Genomic DNA, 13,613 nt, shown 5'->3' with positions numbered 1-13,613 from the left:
AATACATAAAAATAAGGAATGTCATGATAGTTAGCCAACTAATTAATTATGCTTGAAGGTAGAGTATATGGGCTAATACCATTTCAAAGAGTATTAGTGAAAGCAATTCCTATGACAGTAATAAATATTTCAAACACTTTACCGCAGTTTCACAGTAAATCCCAGCATCAGAAATGCATTGCTATCCTACACGCATGTATTCATTTAAATGCGAGTTCGAATTAACCCGAATCGGATTCCACCGTTAAATTTCAATGCTATCTTTAAAAAATTATTTGGGTATTATCTTCAATAATGCAAGAATATTGGTATTTATTTGCTTCCCCATGAAAGCAAAATATGACACAAGGTCGTTTTTAATGGGGGGGGGGCCAGCTCCCCAAAAAGAGGCATTCTTGGAGTAGGCAAAAATAAAAATTGCCTTAGTATACAAGGGTTTCCCCAACATTGACAATAAGGATGAGTTAATTTAAGTTTAGCATCAGAACAGATACTACACTGTGAATATTTGTTCAGCTTGTGACTAAAATTGAAATGTATCAATAACTAATAAAATAATCGATAATAAAATTATTTTTTTGTTTAAAATTATACTTTTATGAATTACAGGTTCCTTTTCTTTCTTTTTTTTTTTCATCTAACATTATCAGTAGTACTGCTTGTTTCAATAAGTATAAAATAAAATATGATCGTAAAAGAGAAACAGTCTACTTGATGATGACTTCCGGATAGGTATTTAAAAAGTGACATAGGGTGTTTATCAGAAAACATTCCCATTCATCTGTTTAGGATTAGGCAAATTGTTTAATTTTACTTGTTTAAATATAAAAAAAATGAAATAAAAAATACTTGGTGCTTGTCCAAAATGCCCCCTATATTAAAAAAGCAAAATTAAAGAAAGATCTGTATAATGTACATACTTGTGACAGAAAAAAATATCATATTGCAAAAATCACGTAATTTGATTAAGTAGTTTTATTTTTAAATAAAATCAAATTTTATGGCTAACCAAGGAGCGGCAGTCTCGTGACAGTATAGCGACGCTATTTTGAAAACAGTTTAAAAAACAAGATAGATAATTCAACATAATTCAAACTTACGAAATTTTTGTTGTACTGCTTACGAATTCTCATTAATTGCTTACAAACTATTTTATTTGTAACAATAAAACTACTTGAGCAAATTGCATGATTTTTAGAATATGATATTTTCTTCCTGGCACTGATTCATGCATTATATACATTTTTGTTTATTTTTGTTTTTTTAATATAGAGGGAATTCTGGACAAGCCCTAAATATTTTCAAACAAAAATTTAAAAAATATTTCAATTATGAAAAATTAAACTATTCAAAAAAATATTTTAAAATCAACAAAAAAAATACATTCAAATTATAAAGAAAGGTTTTAATTTTATTATCTGTAATAAAAAGATTATATTTTATAAAAGAATTTAATTTTCATGTGTTAATGATTAAAAAAATAAAATGGTGAAAAAATATTATTAATTGCCCCCCCCCCTCAATAAAAACATCCTATTTAAAATGTAAATGGTAGCAGTTTTCTTATAAATACTCGGTAATGGTGCATAAAACGAGACCCTAAGTTTCAAAGATGGCGGCAGGTCTGTCAATTGAAGTATGGAAGCACAAAATGGATACAATACTTTCGCTATTCTTCAAAACTGCTTACTTATATATTTGGACAAAATATTAAGATTCTTTTTAGGTTAATATATTTTTTGTAATATATTTACATCTTTTTTTTAAAATATACTTTATTTACATTTAAAATTTTTTCTAATATATTTACATCTTTTTTTTAAATATACTTTATTTACATTTAAAATTTTTTCTAATATATTTACGTCTTTTTTTTTAAATATACTTTATTTACATTTAAAATATACTTTATTTACACTTTATTTACATACACTTTATTTAAATCTGTGCAGTCTATTACGATCGTCGCCGATAAAAAAAAAATTATTTTTTTAGTCAACTATATTTTACGTTTATTTTTTCACCCCCTTATAATAAAAATATATAAAAATACGTAAACTTTCTTTATCAATTGATTTTGTGTTTTTTAATCGCATAGAAATATCTAAACAATTTGACAAAATATAAACAAAGTTATTTGAAAAAGATATGCGATTAAAAAACACAAAATCCATTGATAAAGAAAGTTTACGTATTTTTGTATATTTTTATTATAAGGGGTTGAAAAAATAAACCTAAATTATAGTTAACTATAAATACTTTTTTTTTTTTAAATTGGCAACGATCATAATAGACTTCGCAGGTTTAAATAAAGTATATGTAAATAAAGTATATTTAAATATAGTATCTTCAAAAAAAATCGTAAATATGTAAGAAAAAATATATTAACCAAAAAAAAAAAAACTTAATATTTTGTCCAAATATATAAGTAAGCAGTTTTGAAGAATAGCGTAAGTATTGTATCAATTTTCTGCTTCCATACCTCAATTGACCAACCTGCCGCCATCTTCGAAATTTAGGGTCATGTTTTATTCACTATTACCAAATATCCTTTGTCAATTTCAAATCTCAAAACTGAAAGCCATCATCAAATAGACCAATACGATTATATTATTTTTGATTTATTAAAGTTTTGGTTAAAATTTCATTTTATTTATAAATAGAAGGGTTACCTGGAGTTGCCTGGGTGTGGAGAGGTTTTATGGTAAAGGTATTGAGCAAACGAAGCCCTAAAAACTATTTAAAAATAAAAAAAAAATTTTTTTTTTAATTTTTAAATAAAAAAATACTGACCCCCTGCTTGCAAAGAATGGCTCAATTGATCAGCACAGAATTAATGTTTTTGGCCAGTTTTTGGATATTTGTCATCCGAGAGTCTGATATTTCTATCAATGCTGATTTTGTAAGTGTTTGTCACATGTGTCGAAAGTTTTTAACACACACACACACTTTGTCTTTTATACTATAGATTAAGGTTAAAAAATATAGATAAAAGAAAATATTTAATATAAAAAGATATTAAATCTTGTAGACATGAATTCTTCATTTTTTTCTTCAATCTAACTTATGAATCAAAAAATAAATAAAAATGGTGCCGACTTTGTTGAAATTGTTCAAAGACAAATAATTTTTCTTTATAGTTTGATAATAATTGATCTTATCCTAATTTTTAAATGTGAAGGAGAAAAAAAAAATTAAGCGAAAACAATAGGAATGAAAATAGATTTAAATTTTTAATGATTGTTTACATTGGACTAACACATTTCAGGTGAAAACATTATTACATACTTATGTATACAAATTAGTATAAATTACAAAATTACATAAAATGATCCAGTAGAAAAATAATTATAAGTAAAAATAGAAGTTATCAAAGTTATCAAGTTATAACATGCAAAAGTTGTACGACCAATTCGGTATGATATGCAAGGGATATAACTCTCAACTTAAATTGACTTCAATTAGGAGTCCGCCATTTTTATTTGGGAATATAATTGTGGATAATATTTATTTAAAATATTTCTAGCAAATCATCTACTGGATCATTTTAATAATTTTTGGAATTTATGCTAATTTCCCTATGATACGTAAGTACACAATGTTTCCACCTGAAATGTGTTGGTTTAAAAGATACCTAATATAAGCAAACACTAATTATTTTTTTAAACTTGATAGTGAGTCTTAACAAAAAAAGAAACAAAAAAAAAAAAAATTATATGTAGATATTGACTTGCCGCCCACCTCAGTAAGATATACAGAAGATTAGAAAGTGCGGATGTTCAGCCAGCACCCCTAAAGAAGGGTTACTATGGTTTAGCAAAATTGCCTGGGCATCCTCATTGGCATTTCCCAGTAGGAGCGTTTCAGGCAACAAACAGTAAACTTGTCCAACCCGAAAGTTGGATGCCAAGGCTTGGGAGAGCGGACCTCCTAGGTAATACCCAAGCGGCATACTTCAGTTTAACAGGTACTGGGTCAGTTCCTAGCCGCGCACCTGGCGGGCTTTTTTTTTTTTCTTTTTTTTTTTACAAAGGCATCACCACATTATCAAGGCCCAGAGGCCACTCAAGGATAAGGGTTAAAGAGTGTACAGTAGAAATTGGTCAATATAGTAATCATTAGTAATGAAAATTTGGTAAATTTAATAACTTATATGGAACGGCTCATCAAGAACTTATTTACTTTAGACTTGAACACAACCATATTGTAGTCAGCCGGAAAGCAGGAAAACGGAAGACAATTCCACAGGGCTGAGTGTCAAGAACAGATTCTTCACTAGCACAAGCAACCAAAGCAGCAAGGAGACTCCTCCTCAAACTTAAAAATAATCAAGGGTATATAGATTCATATGCATGTTGTGAAAAAATAAACTTATCAAAAAGCATTGGAAGGTAAAAAAAAGAAACTAATTGGTCTTCCATAAAAAGGTTCATTTTGGCATAAGTACAATTCGATCACAAAAATAGAACTATGAAGAAGATATCAATTGTTTAATCCTAATTGCTGACATTGTTAAATGCTAATTGGCTTAAAAAAAAAAAAAGGCAATTTTAAAAATTTGCAAAAGAAAGACAATTCAAAGGCGTTTGTTTTGGCCAACATTCTATTTCCAGAGGTAATTCTTCCACAGAAAAATTAATTAATGCAACGTTTAATTAATTTCCAGGGAAAAGGTCACGTCAGCAAAACTGTTTAAATTAGAAAGTTATTTTAAATTTTATATACTTTGAATTCAGAACGCTGTTCAAGTCAAAGAAATGTTAAAACAAAATATTGACTCTACTTTATATTTATCTATATATCTATCTATCTATCTATCTATTATAGAAAAGCAACTTCGTCTGCATGTCTGTGAGTTAATTCCCTATGGACTTGAAAACGGCTGAGCCAATTTTTATAAAATTTCACACAAATGTACTTTATGTCTGGCAGTGTTCTTAGATAGGTTTTGTGTATTGGAATGTCTTCAATAAGTAAATAATCCGATGAAAGATGGAACAGACGATTTTGCCCAAAGTAGCATCTAAAGCTGCCTAACATCACAAATACATTTGAGAAGTTTTATTACCACACGAGACGAACGTCCCAACATACAAAATCAACAGTAGGTTCTTGGATGTGACAGAGGTGCATTTGAAATGAATGTTTCTGTTTAAAGCATAATTTGACAATGATACTTGATTTTTTTCATTTTAAACTTAAATTCTAGCCATTATCATCACACGACCAGTAATGCCAGGCATATAAAATCAACAGTAAGTTCTTTTATATGACAGAGGCGCGTTTGAAATGAATGTTTCTGTTTAGGCCACAATTGAAGCATGATACGTGACTTTTGTATTTTAAACTAAAATTCAACCCATTATATATGAAAATAATTTTACAAGATCAACAGTAGGTTCTCTACAGTGCAATGTAGACTACAATATATTGTGAACTTAGTCACTGCGAGAGGCATGTGAAGCTTCCTCCAAGTGCCTAGCAATGGGTTCCCAATTAGAGCAGGCAATCAGAACTGCACGCCTGTGGAACTCTGTTCCGTCTGCCTGCTTCCCTCCGGACTACAACTTGGATGTCTTCAAGTCCAATGTTAACAAATTCCTAATGAACCGCCCCCTTAAGTAAACACTTCAGCAAATCTCCTCACTAACTTAATGTACTTGCAATAACCCTTATCCCTGAGTGGCTTCCGGGCCTTGATAAGTGGTGATCACTGTGTAAAAAAAAAAGAAAAAAAAAAGCAATCAATCAATTTGATTGAAAAATGGGCTATTTCATCGATTTCGATGACAATAAAAAATATAGGAGTGTAAAACATTTGTTGATCATCATTCACCCTGTTAGTGTATATAAATATATAAAGGTGAGCTTGTTTGTCTGTCTGTGTGAAGAACAGTCTCTACGAAAATACGATGTGAATTTTTGGTCTACAGACTTGAAACTTGATATATAAGGAATTCAGACCTTTGGAACACATTCAATTTGGTTTTGAGTCGGTGAAAATAACCGATAAAGAGTCAACATTGATAAAATTGAAACTTAGCAGGTATAAGTTAACTTGAAGTGCTTCTTTACACATACATAAATATACATTTATGTGTTAATGTCAGTTAATTTTAGTGTTTTGATATCCATCCGTTGGTGGCTCAGATGGTAACAAATAATGCTGAAGCGCTGAATGTTTTGGTTTCGATTTAATATTAATAGCTGATGGCGCCCCAGTCATATTTATTCTTAAACGTTTGAAATCACTACTATATATTGGGTACAATATAATAATCAATAGAGTATGGATTCTATAATAATAAATACGAAATCTGTACATATCTATTATAGATTGTATACAATATAATAATCACGTTTGATTGAAACAACAGAGTTATTGCTTTTTCCAATCTTTCTGGATATTTTTTCTATTTGCCAAGCGGTCTTTTTAATTTTGGCAGGCATATTATACAGAATGGCTTCCAAAATTTGTTGTTCGGCTATAGTTTTTCTCAAGTGCTTTCTATCGGTGCATCCGATTATCGTCAGGAGCAATTGTTGTTTTCTTTTCTTTTGAAGCTTTGTGGATTCATAACTTTTTTTTTTACTATAAAGGTGGGTGCAGGAGGGTTAAAAAAAAAGTTTGTATATTCTTGATCAGTTTTGCCCTTGAGTAAAAAATATCTAAAATTATAAAAAAAATAATTTGTTCTTGGGGGGGGGGGGGTCAACTGGGTCAGGTTGCCATCGTTTGCTATGCACATCTGTGTGGGTGCACCAACTACTAGCCTCTTCCACTTAGAAAAGGTCTAAACAAGATCCTCTCATCTAATAATGTAATAGGTTCCACACCATTGACAGAGCTCCAAGCCCTGTCCCATCACTGCAATGTTGTACACCTCTGTGCTAGTTTTACAAGTACTTTAATGGAGTATATATATATATATATATATATATATATATATATATATATATTCACACTGAGGAAGACCGAAGGATCAGTTGAAATTATGTGCTTTTGAAAGAAACATTTTCGTTTTTTACAAAAGGCTTTTTGTATTCCTACATGTCAACACACAGGAAATAAATACAGAAAAGATATAAACATTTATATATTTTTCATATTGATTTTTTATTTATATATACACATTATACATACATATATATATATATATACTAGCATTTCAGCCTGGCATTGTACGTTGAGCAAAAAAAAAAAAAAAAAGCGGTACATTTTTTTTTAAATTTCACCCCTATTATGACCCCTTAACATTTATTGCTTTAGGCTCAAATCAAGTTATTAAGTTAGATCCGTATTCAAGGAACCTATATCTAAAATTTCAAGTGTTTAGACCCAAAATTGTCGGAGGAGTTTGGTAGAGTTGTCAAAGGTCAAATCGTTGAATTTTGAGCCCTTAACAGCCAAATTTCGGGCTGAAAACCGATCACAAAGATTTTCCCAAATCTCAGTACCCTGTATATCAAATTTCGAGTTTGTAGACTTAAAATTGACAGAGTTAAAATGTACACAGACACACACACGTTCACTTTATATATATATATATATATATACATATATATATATATATATATATATATAATCACATTGACACACCGGTTCTCGCCAGATCACTGAAGTTAAGCAATATTGAGCCTGGCCAGTACCAGATGGATGATCATTTGGAAATGTTAGGTGCTGTGTGTGCTGCCCTTGGATGTAAAAATTTCCAGGTTGGTATATGGGAGCACGTTTAATCTACTGGGAGAGGTGCATCCTCAATCTTCGTTAAGACATGCACCTAGGAGAAGGAAAACTGATGTAAAACCTGAGGTCTACTGTGTGCTCTGTCCGTTGGCATTCAATTGCACTGACTGAGATCAGCAGTTGTTCCAAAAAGTGTGGTTCGTTCTGCACAAATCCTTCACCACAATTATCTGTGTGGATTTCCGAACAACTTGGGTTTTTTTTTGTGGTGGACCTCATATATCGAAATCGACGGGAGTATCATCATATGTGTGTGTGTGTGTGTGTTAGGTATGTGTACATATTCATATATTTATATGTCCAAGATTCATTTGAAAACTAATTAACCAATCATTATGAGTTTTGGAACACAGTTGCTAGGCGTAATGGTGAATAATGTGGGCTATATTTACCTTAATTTAGTTTTATGCAAAAAAGATAAAACGTAGGTGAAAACCGCTTCATGAAAAATCAGATAAAACCTCTGATTTTCATGAAATTTTATTAATAAGTACAAGATATCTATGAATATCTCCCAAATGTTAGGAGGGGCAGGTGCATAATTTAGGAACAATCTCCCATTTTAAAATTCAAATAACAGAAGGATATTAATTTTGAATATATGTATATATGTGCTTTAACTAGCTGTCACTGCCCGGAAATCGTTTTTGTTTCAGTTATGTTTGTTTGTTTTTAAATTATGCTGTCTGTTTTTTGTTGTTGTTTTTTTTGTTCTTTTTTGTTTTGTTTTGTTTTTTGTTTTTCTTTTTTGTTATTTTACCGATCTTTTTAAAACAAACTTTTAAATGTTAATTTTATTATTATTGGATCGTTTAGTCATTAAACTATTAATTGTAACTAGCAAGCGATACTTAATTTTGTTAAGACGATGTTGTTTTGATTTCTATAAAATCATTGGATGTAAATAGATTCCAAAAGTTCCTAATGCACGAAGATTTGATATGAAATGCATTTGCATCAAAATTTGTTTAAAATTTACAAGTGTTACAGATTAATTCATATTTTTTCATACAAAAGATTAAAATGGCTGCCTTGTATACGAATAAACCGAAATGCATTCTGGTAAATTTAATTTCGTTTTTTAATATTTTTTTTTTTTATAGGACTTTTAAAAGATTTCTTTTTCAATTTATACTATTGCAACTTATACTTCAATAAATATTCGATTAATAGTAAATAAAAAAAGATCTGTTATCATAAAAGTTCACGCAAGAAATACACAGACAGCCGAGAAATGATCAAACAATCGTATTAATATCAAAATAAAATTATTTTGATATCTCTAACAAAAAAAATAACTAAAATTAAAAGTCTATGAAGAATTAGCTGTTAAAAATTTATCAAGGGAAGCAACTTTTTAGATTATCTCCCTTGTCAGATGAAACGAAACACCCACTGCTACTTAATTATTTATGTTAGCTTTTCAATAACGCAGAAATCTAAAGTACTTCATGTTCGTTTAAATGAAACACACGGTTAGATAATGGACACAGGTATTCCTAGTTTATTAAAAAAAAAAAAAAAAAAAAATGGTGATGTATTGTTATTTGAACGTTACGAAAGCAGACACATTGATATCGTATTGAAAGAGAATGAGCGATATGCAATGCAATGCATTGAATGCTTGCATCGCTGATGCATGCATACGATGATGTCATCGCATAAATATAGATTTCTTGAATCTACTTAGAATAATGAGATGCAGTATGCACACACGCATTCGTCTTTTATTAAAATAGACACTGGGAAAAATATATATATATAAAAAAAAAAAAAAACAGTATATACAGTCATTTATATATAAGTATATTCAATAAAATTGTCTATATTTTGTAGATTTCTCTTATATAGAAGACTTAATTGTCCGGGATAGAATGAGGACTGTTGTATGTTGCTACCGCTCCAAACCCTGAACCAATATCATCTTTCTATTCCTGTGCTTTTATTAACACACACACATACAAGTATATATATATATATTATACACACACACAGAAATATATATGTATGTATATACACATATATATTACACATTATATATACACACATCACATGTAAATATACAAACATATATTTCCGATACATACACACATATATATATATATATATATATATATATATATATGACTACTTAATTTTCTCACATAAATTAATATATGAAAATATAATTTTATGCGTAAATTTTCAGTATTTACTTCAACAGTGCTCAGGTAGTAAGTTATAAAAATTGCCATACATATTTTTATAACATACTATATATATATATATATATATATATATATATATCCATCTTCTTTTATCAACATTTCTCTTTTCCATATCCTTTTCATTCCAAGGAAAAAAAATGTTCTTTTTTCTGAAGATGCACACACACACACACACACACATATATATGAGAGAGAAAGTATCAATCCGAAACGGATAAAGCAATTTCCGTAGGAAATCTCAAGTGGGACAGTTCAATACAAATCAGAGCATACATAATAGATAAAAGAATAAAACGACACAAACTTATCTCAATCTCATTATAAATCTATTTTTTCAACCCTCTATGGGCCTTTTCAAATGAGGAGAGTTAGTTCGTATTTTAATGGATTAATAAATATTGTAATTTATTCAATTTTTTTTCATCAAAATTTCTTGTTTTATATATATATATATATATATATATATACATATATATATATATATATATGTGTGTGTGTGTGTGTGTATGTGTAAAAATGACTGTGTGTGTCTTTAATCTCTTAAGTTAAATGAATACAATTGAAATAAAGTAAAAAGTATTTCTTTTATTATTATTATTATTATCTTTAATAGATATTTAAATTTAATTATTGCTGTATTATGTAGTCATTAAATTATTTTTGAGCTACAACTAATTTTGTTGTGACAATTTTTATATTTTATTTATAAAATTGTTACATGTGAAATAGCTTCTAGCATTATTTTCATGGTAGGTGCTCGACTATGATCACCTCCCTGTAAAACACTCACAACAGAAACTCGTCTACCTACAACCACTGTAAATGATTTTTCTTTCTTCCTATGTGTACCTAAAACTAAACAGAATTTCTACGAGAAAATTTTCTTTTGTAAAACTGTTGGTCATTTTCAAGTCCAATGTAAACAAATTCTTGTTTAGCCGCCCTCTGAAATAATTAAATTCTGCCCGATTTCAACTATTGTTATCAATCCTCATAGCGTCCTTTCACTGTCTACTTGATAAATAAATTCATCAACTGTTATCCTCAAGTGTTTTTTGGCCTTGATAAGTGGTGACCCTTTTATATATAAAGTCAAAAATGTGTATGCAATCTGATGATGCATGGAAGTGAAACCAGGCAGGTTAGGGTTGAGAACATGCGTTGCATGGAGAGACATTATATGAGAATTATACAATGGCTGTGTAATGCGAGTCTTAAAAACAGGCTTAGATCTAATGACCTCAGAGGAAGATTAAATCTGGTCAGTATAGAGATATATAATGTGCAGAACAGGAGACTTTGATGGTATGGCTATGTTGAAAGAATGGATTGGATTAAGTAATGTAGAACAGTTGCGGTAGCAAGGCCAGTTCACAGGGGCAGGCCAAATAAAATACAAGCGGAAGCGATATGAATGGGTTTGAGAGATAGAGGGATAAATAATGACCTGTCCAGAGATAGATTAGTTTGGAAGTCGTTTTCTTAATGCCATTCAACATATGTGACACTAAGTGGTTGACTATAGTTGAGGGCAACCCAAAGACTTCCTTTGCATAAGCTGCTGCAACAAGGTGTAGAGAAGGGCGCCACTCCATTCCCAGGATTGATCCACTTGTCCTTGACCCTCATCCTTTTAATGCCGAGTTTCTTGAACTTACTTAAAATAATGAGGTGTGCACACACATCACATGTGGAAGTAGGCATCTAGATCCATTTTTAAAGTCTTTAGTGTGACCCAACCAAGGATTGAACCCTGATCTCCGGGCATATTAGCAAACACTCTTACCATTATACCAAGTGGGCAATGTATGCTAATATGTAAAATGGAGGTTAAACCGAATATATTGATGCTGATGATAATGGTGATGATGATGATGATGAGGAGGAGGAGAAGAAGGAGGAGGAAATATTTTTAAAAATATATCTACTATTATATCAAAGAAAATTTGAAGGAGGAGGAGGAGGAAATATTTTTAAAAATATATCTACTATTATATCAAAGAAAATTTGTCTGTAAGTTTGTTCCCTATGGACTCCAAAACGGCTAGGCCAATTTTTATTAAATTTCACGTGGAGGCACTTTATGTGTCTGGCAGTGTTCTTAAATAGGTTTTCTATCAGAATGTCTTTGAAAAGTATCGCTAATCGAAAAAATCCGATGAAAGAAGGAACAGGCGATTTTGACCAAAGTTAACACCTTACACAGCCTAACATCACAAGTGCATTTGAAAAGTTTTATTACCACACACACTCGAAATGAAAGTTTCTGTTTAAAGCATAATTGCACCATCATACTTGAATTTTTCACTTTAAACTAAAATTCAACCCATTATATATAAAATAATTCAACAGTAGGTCCTCTATAGTGCAATATTTGTCCTGGTGCACCGCAATGGGTCCCCAATTAGAGCAGGCAATCAATCGATTTGATTGAAAAATGGGCTATTTCACCAACTTTGATGCAAATAAAAATATGGGAGTGTGAAACATTCATCGATCATCATTCAATCTCGGGCAATGTCAGGTTTCCCTGCTAATATAGTAGTAAGTTATGAAAATATATATATGGCAATTAAGCTACACAGAATATTCTGAATTTCATTCTGTGTAGCTTAATTGCCATATATATTTTCATAACTTACTACTTAGCTCTACCTATGTATTGAACACTGTTGAACTAAATCCTGAAAAATTTACACATAAACTTATATCTTCTTATATTAATTTATGTGATTAAATGAAGTAATCACTCATATATATATATATATATATATATATAAAGGAGTCATCATCTATCAAGGCTCAGAAGCAACTGAAGCATAAAGGTTAATGAGTGTACAGTAGTCATTGGTACAATAGTGTAGTAATCGTTTTTTACTCAACTGAGGAAATTTATAATAACTAGTGTTTTTAATGTTGTTTCCTATAATGAAAACTCTTTCATGGTTTCCTATAATGAAAACTCTTTTCATGGTTTCCTATAATGAAAACTCTTTCATTGTTTCCTATAATGAAAACTCTTTCATTGTTTCCTATAATGAAAACTCTTTCATTGTTTCCTATAATGAAAACTCTTTTCATGGTTTTCTATAATGAAAACTCTTTCATTGTTTCCTATAACCTTGAACATAACTCTTATTACAACCTGCTTTAACACACGTATGCCAGATAAGCAAGTTGTGAACTTTTTATTTTTTAATCAAATAAGTCATAAATGGTGACACTAGCCAGATTAGATTATTGTTAAGCAATAAATTTTATAAACGTGATTCATACAAATGCAGAAATGTTATTACCGCTGCCAAGGTGAGGAACAGCTTTTGTTTTTTAATACTTAGCAACGTCGGCCATTTTATTATTTAGCAATCTGTGTCCCTTCATTTTTGAGTTGTACATGACCTTCATTATTAAGCAGTGTGTGTTCTTTCATTATTTAGCAACATGCATTCTTTTATTAATTAGCAACGTCGTTTTCTTTGTTGTTTAGCAACAAGTGATTCTTTACTATTTAGCAAACTCGGTCTCTTATTCAGCAACATTTTTCCATTATTAATTAGGCACATTTGTTTCTATATTATTTAGCAAGGTTTGTCCCTCTCATTATTTAGCAACATCTGTCGTTTTATTACTTAGCAACATGTGTTCCTTTATTACTG

At 30.1% G+C, this 13,613-nt stretch overlaps 1 protein-coding gene and 1 long non-coding RNA gene across 47 annotated transcripts in view; one reads left to right on the top strand and one right to left on the bottom strand.

The window, feature by feature from the left end:
* The window catches only part of LOC145296067 (tyrosine-protein phosphatase Lar-like), a 1,305,806-nt gene that overhangs the window by 369,986 nt on the left and 922,207 nt on the right, over positions 1–13,613 (bottom strand). The gene's annotated exons all lie outside the window — the stretch shown is intronic.
* Positions 1–13,613, top strand: part of LOC145296073 (uncharacterized) — a 132,141-nt gene that overhangs the window by 76,475 nt on the left and 42,053 nt on the right. The window lies entirely within an intron of this gene.

Source organism: Euprymna scolopes, chromosome 16 (assembly GCF_053919585.1).
Source record: "Euprymna scolopes isolate OS-2025 chromosome 16, ASM5391958v1, whole genome shotgun sequence".
NCBI classification, from domain to species: Eukaryota; Metazoa; Mollusca; class Cephalopoda; order Sepiida; family Sepiolidae; genus Euprymna; species Euprymna scolopes.
This window is presented reverse-complemented; position numbering and strand designations above follow the sequence as displayed.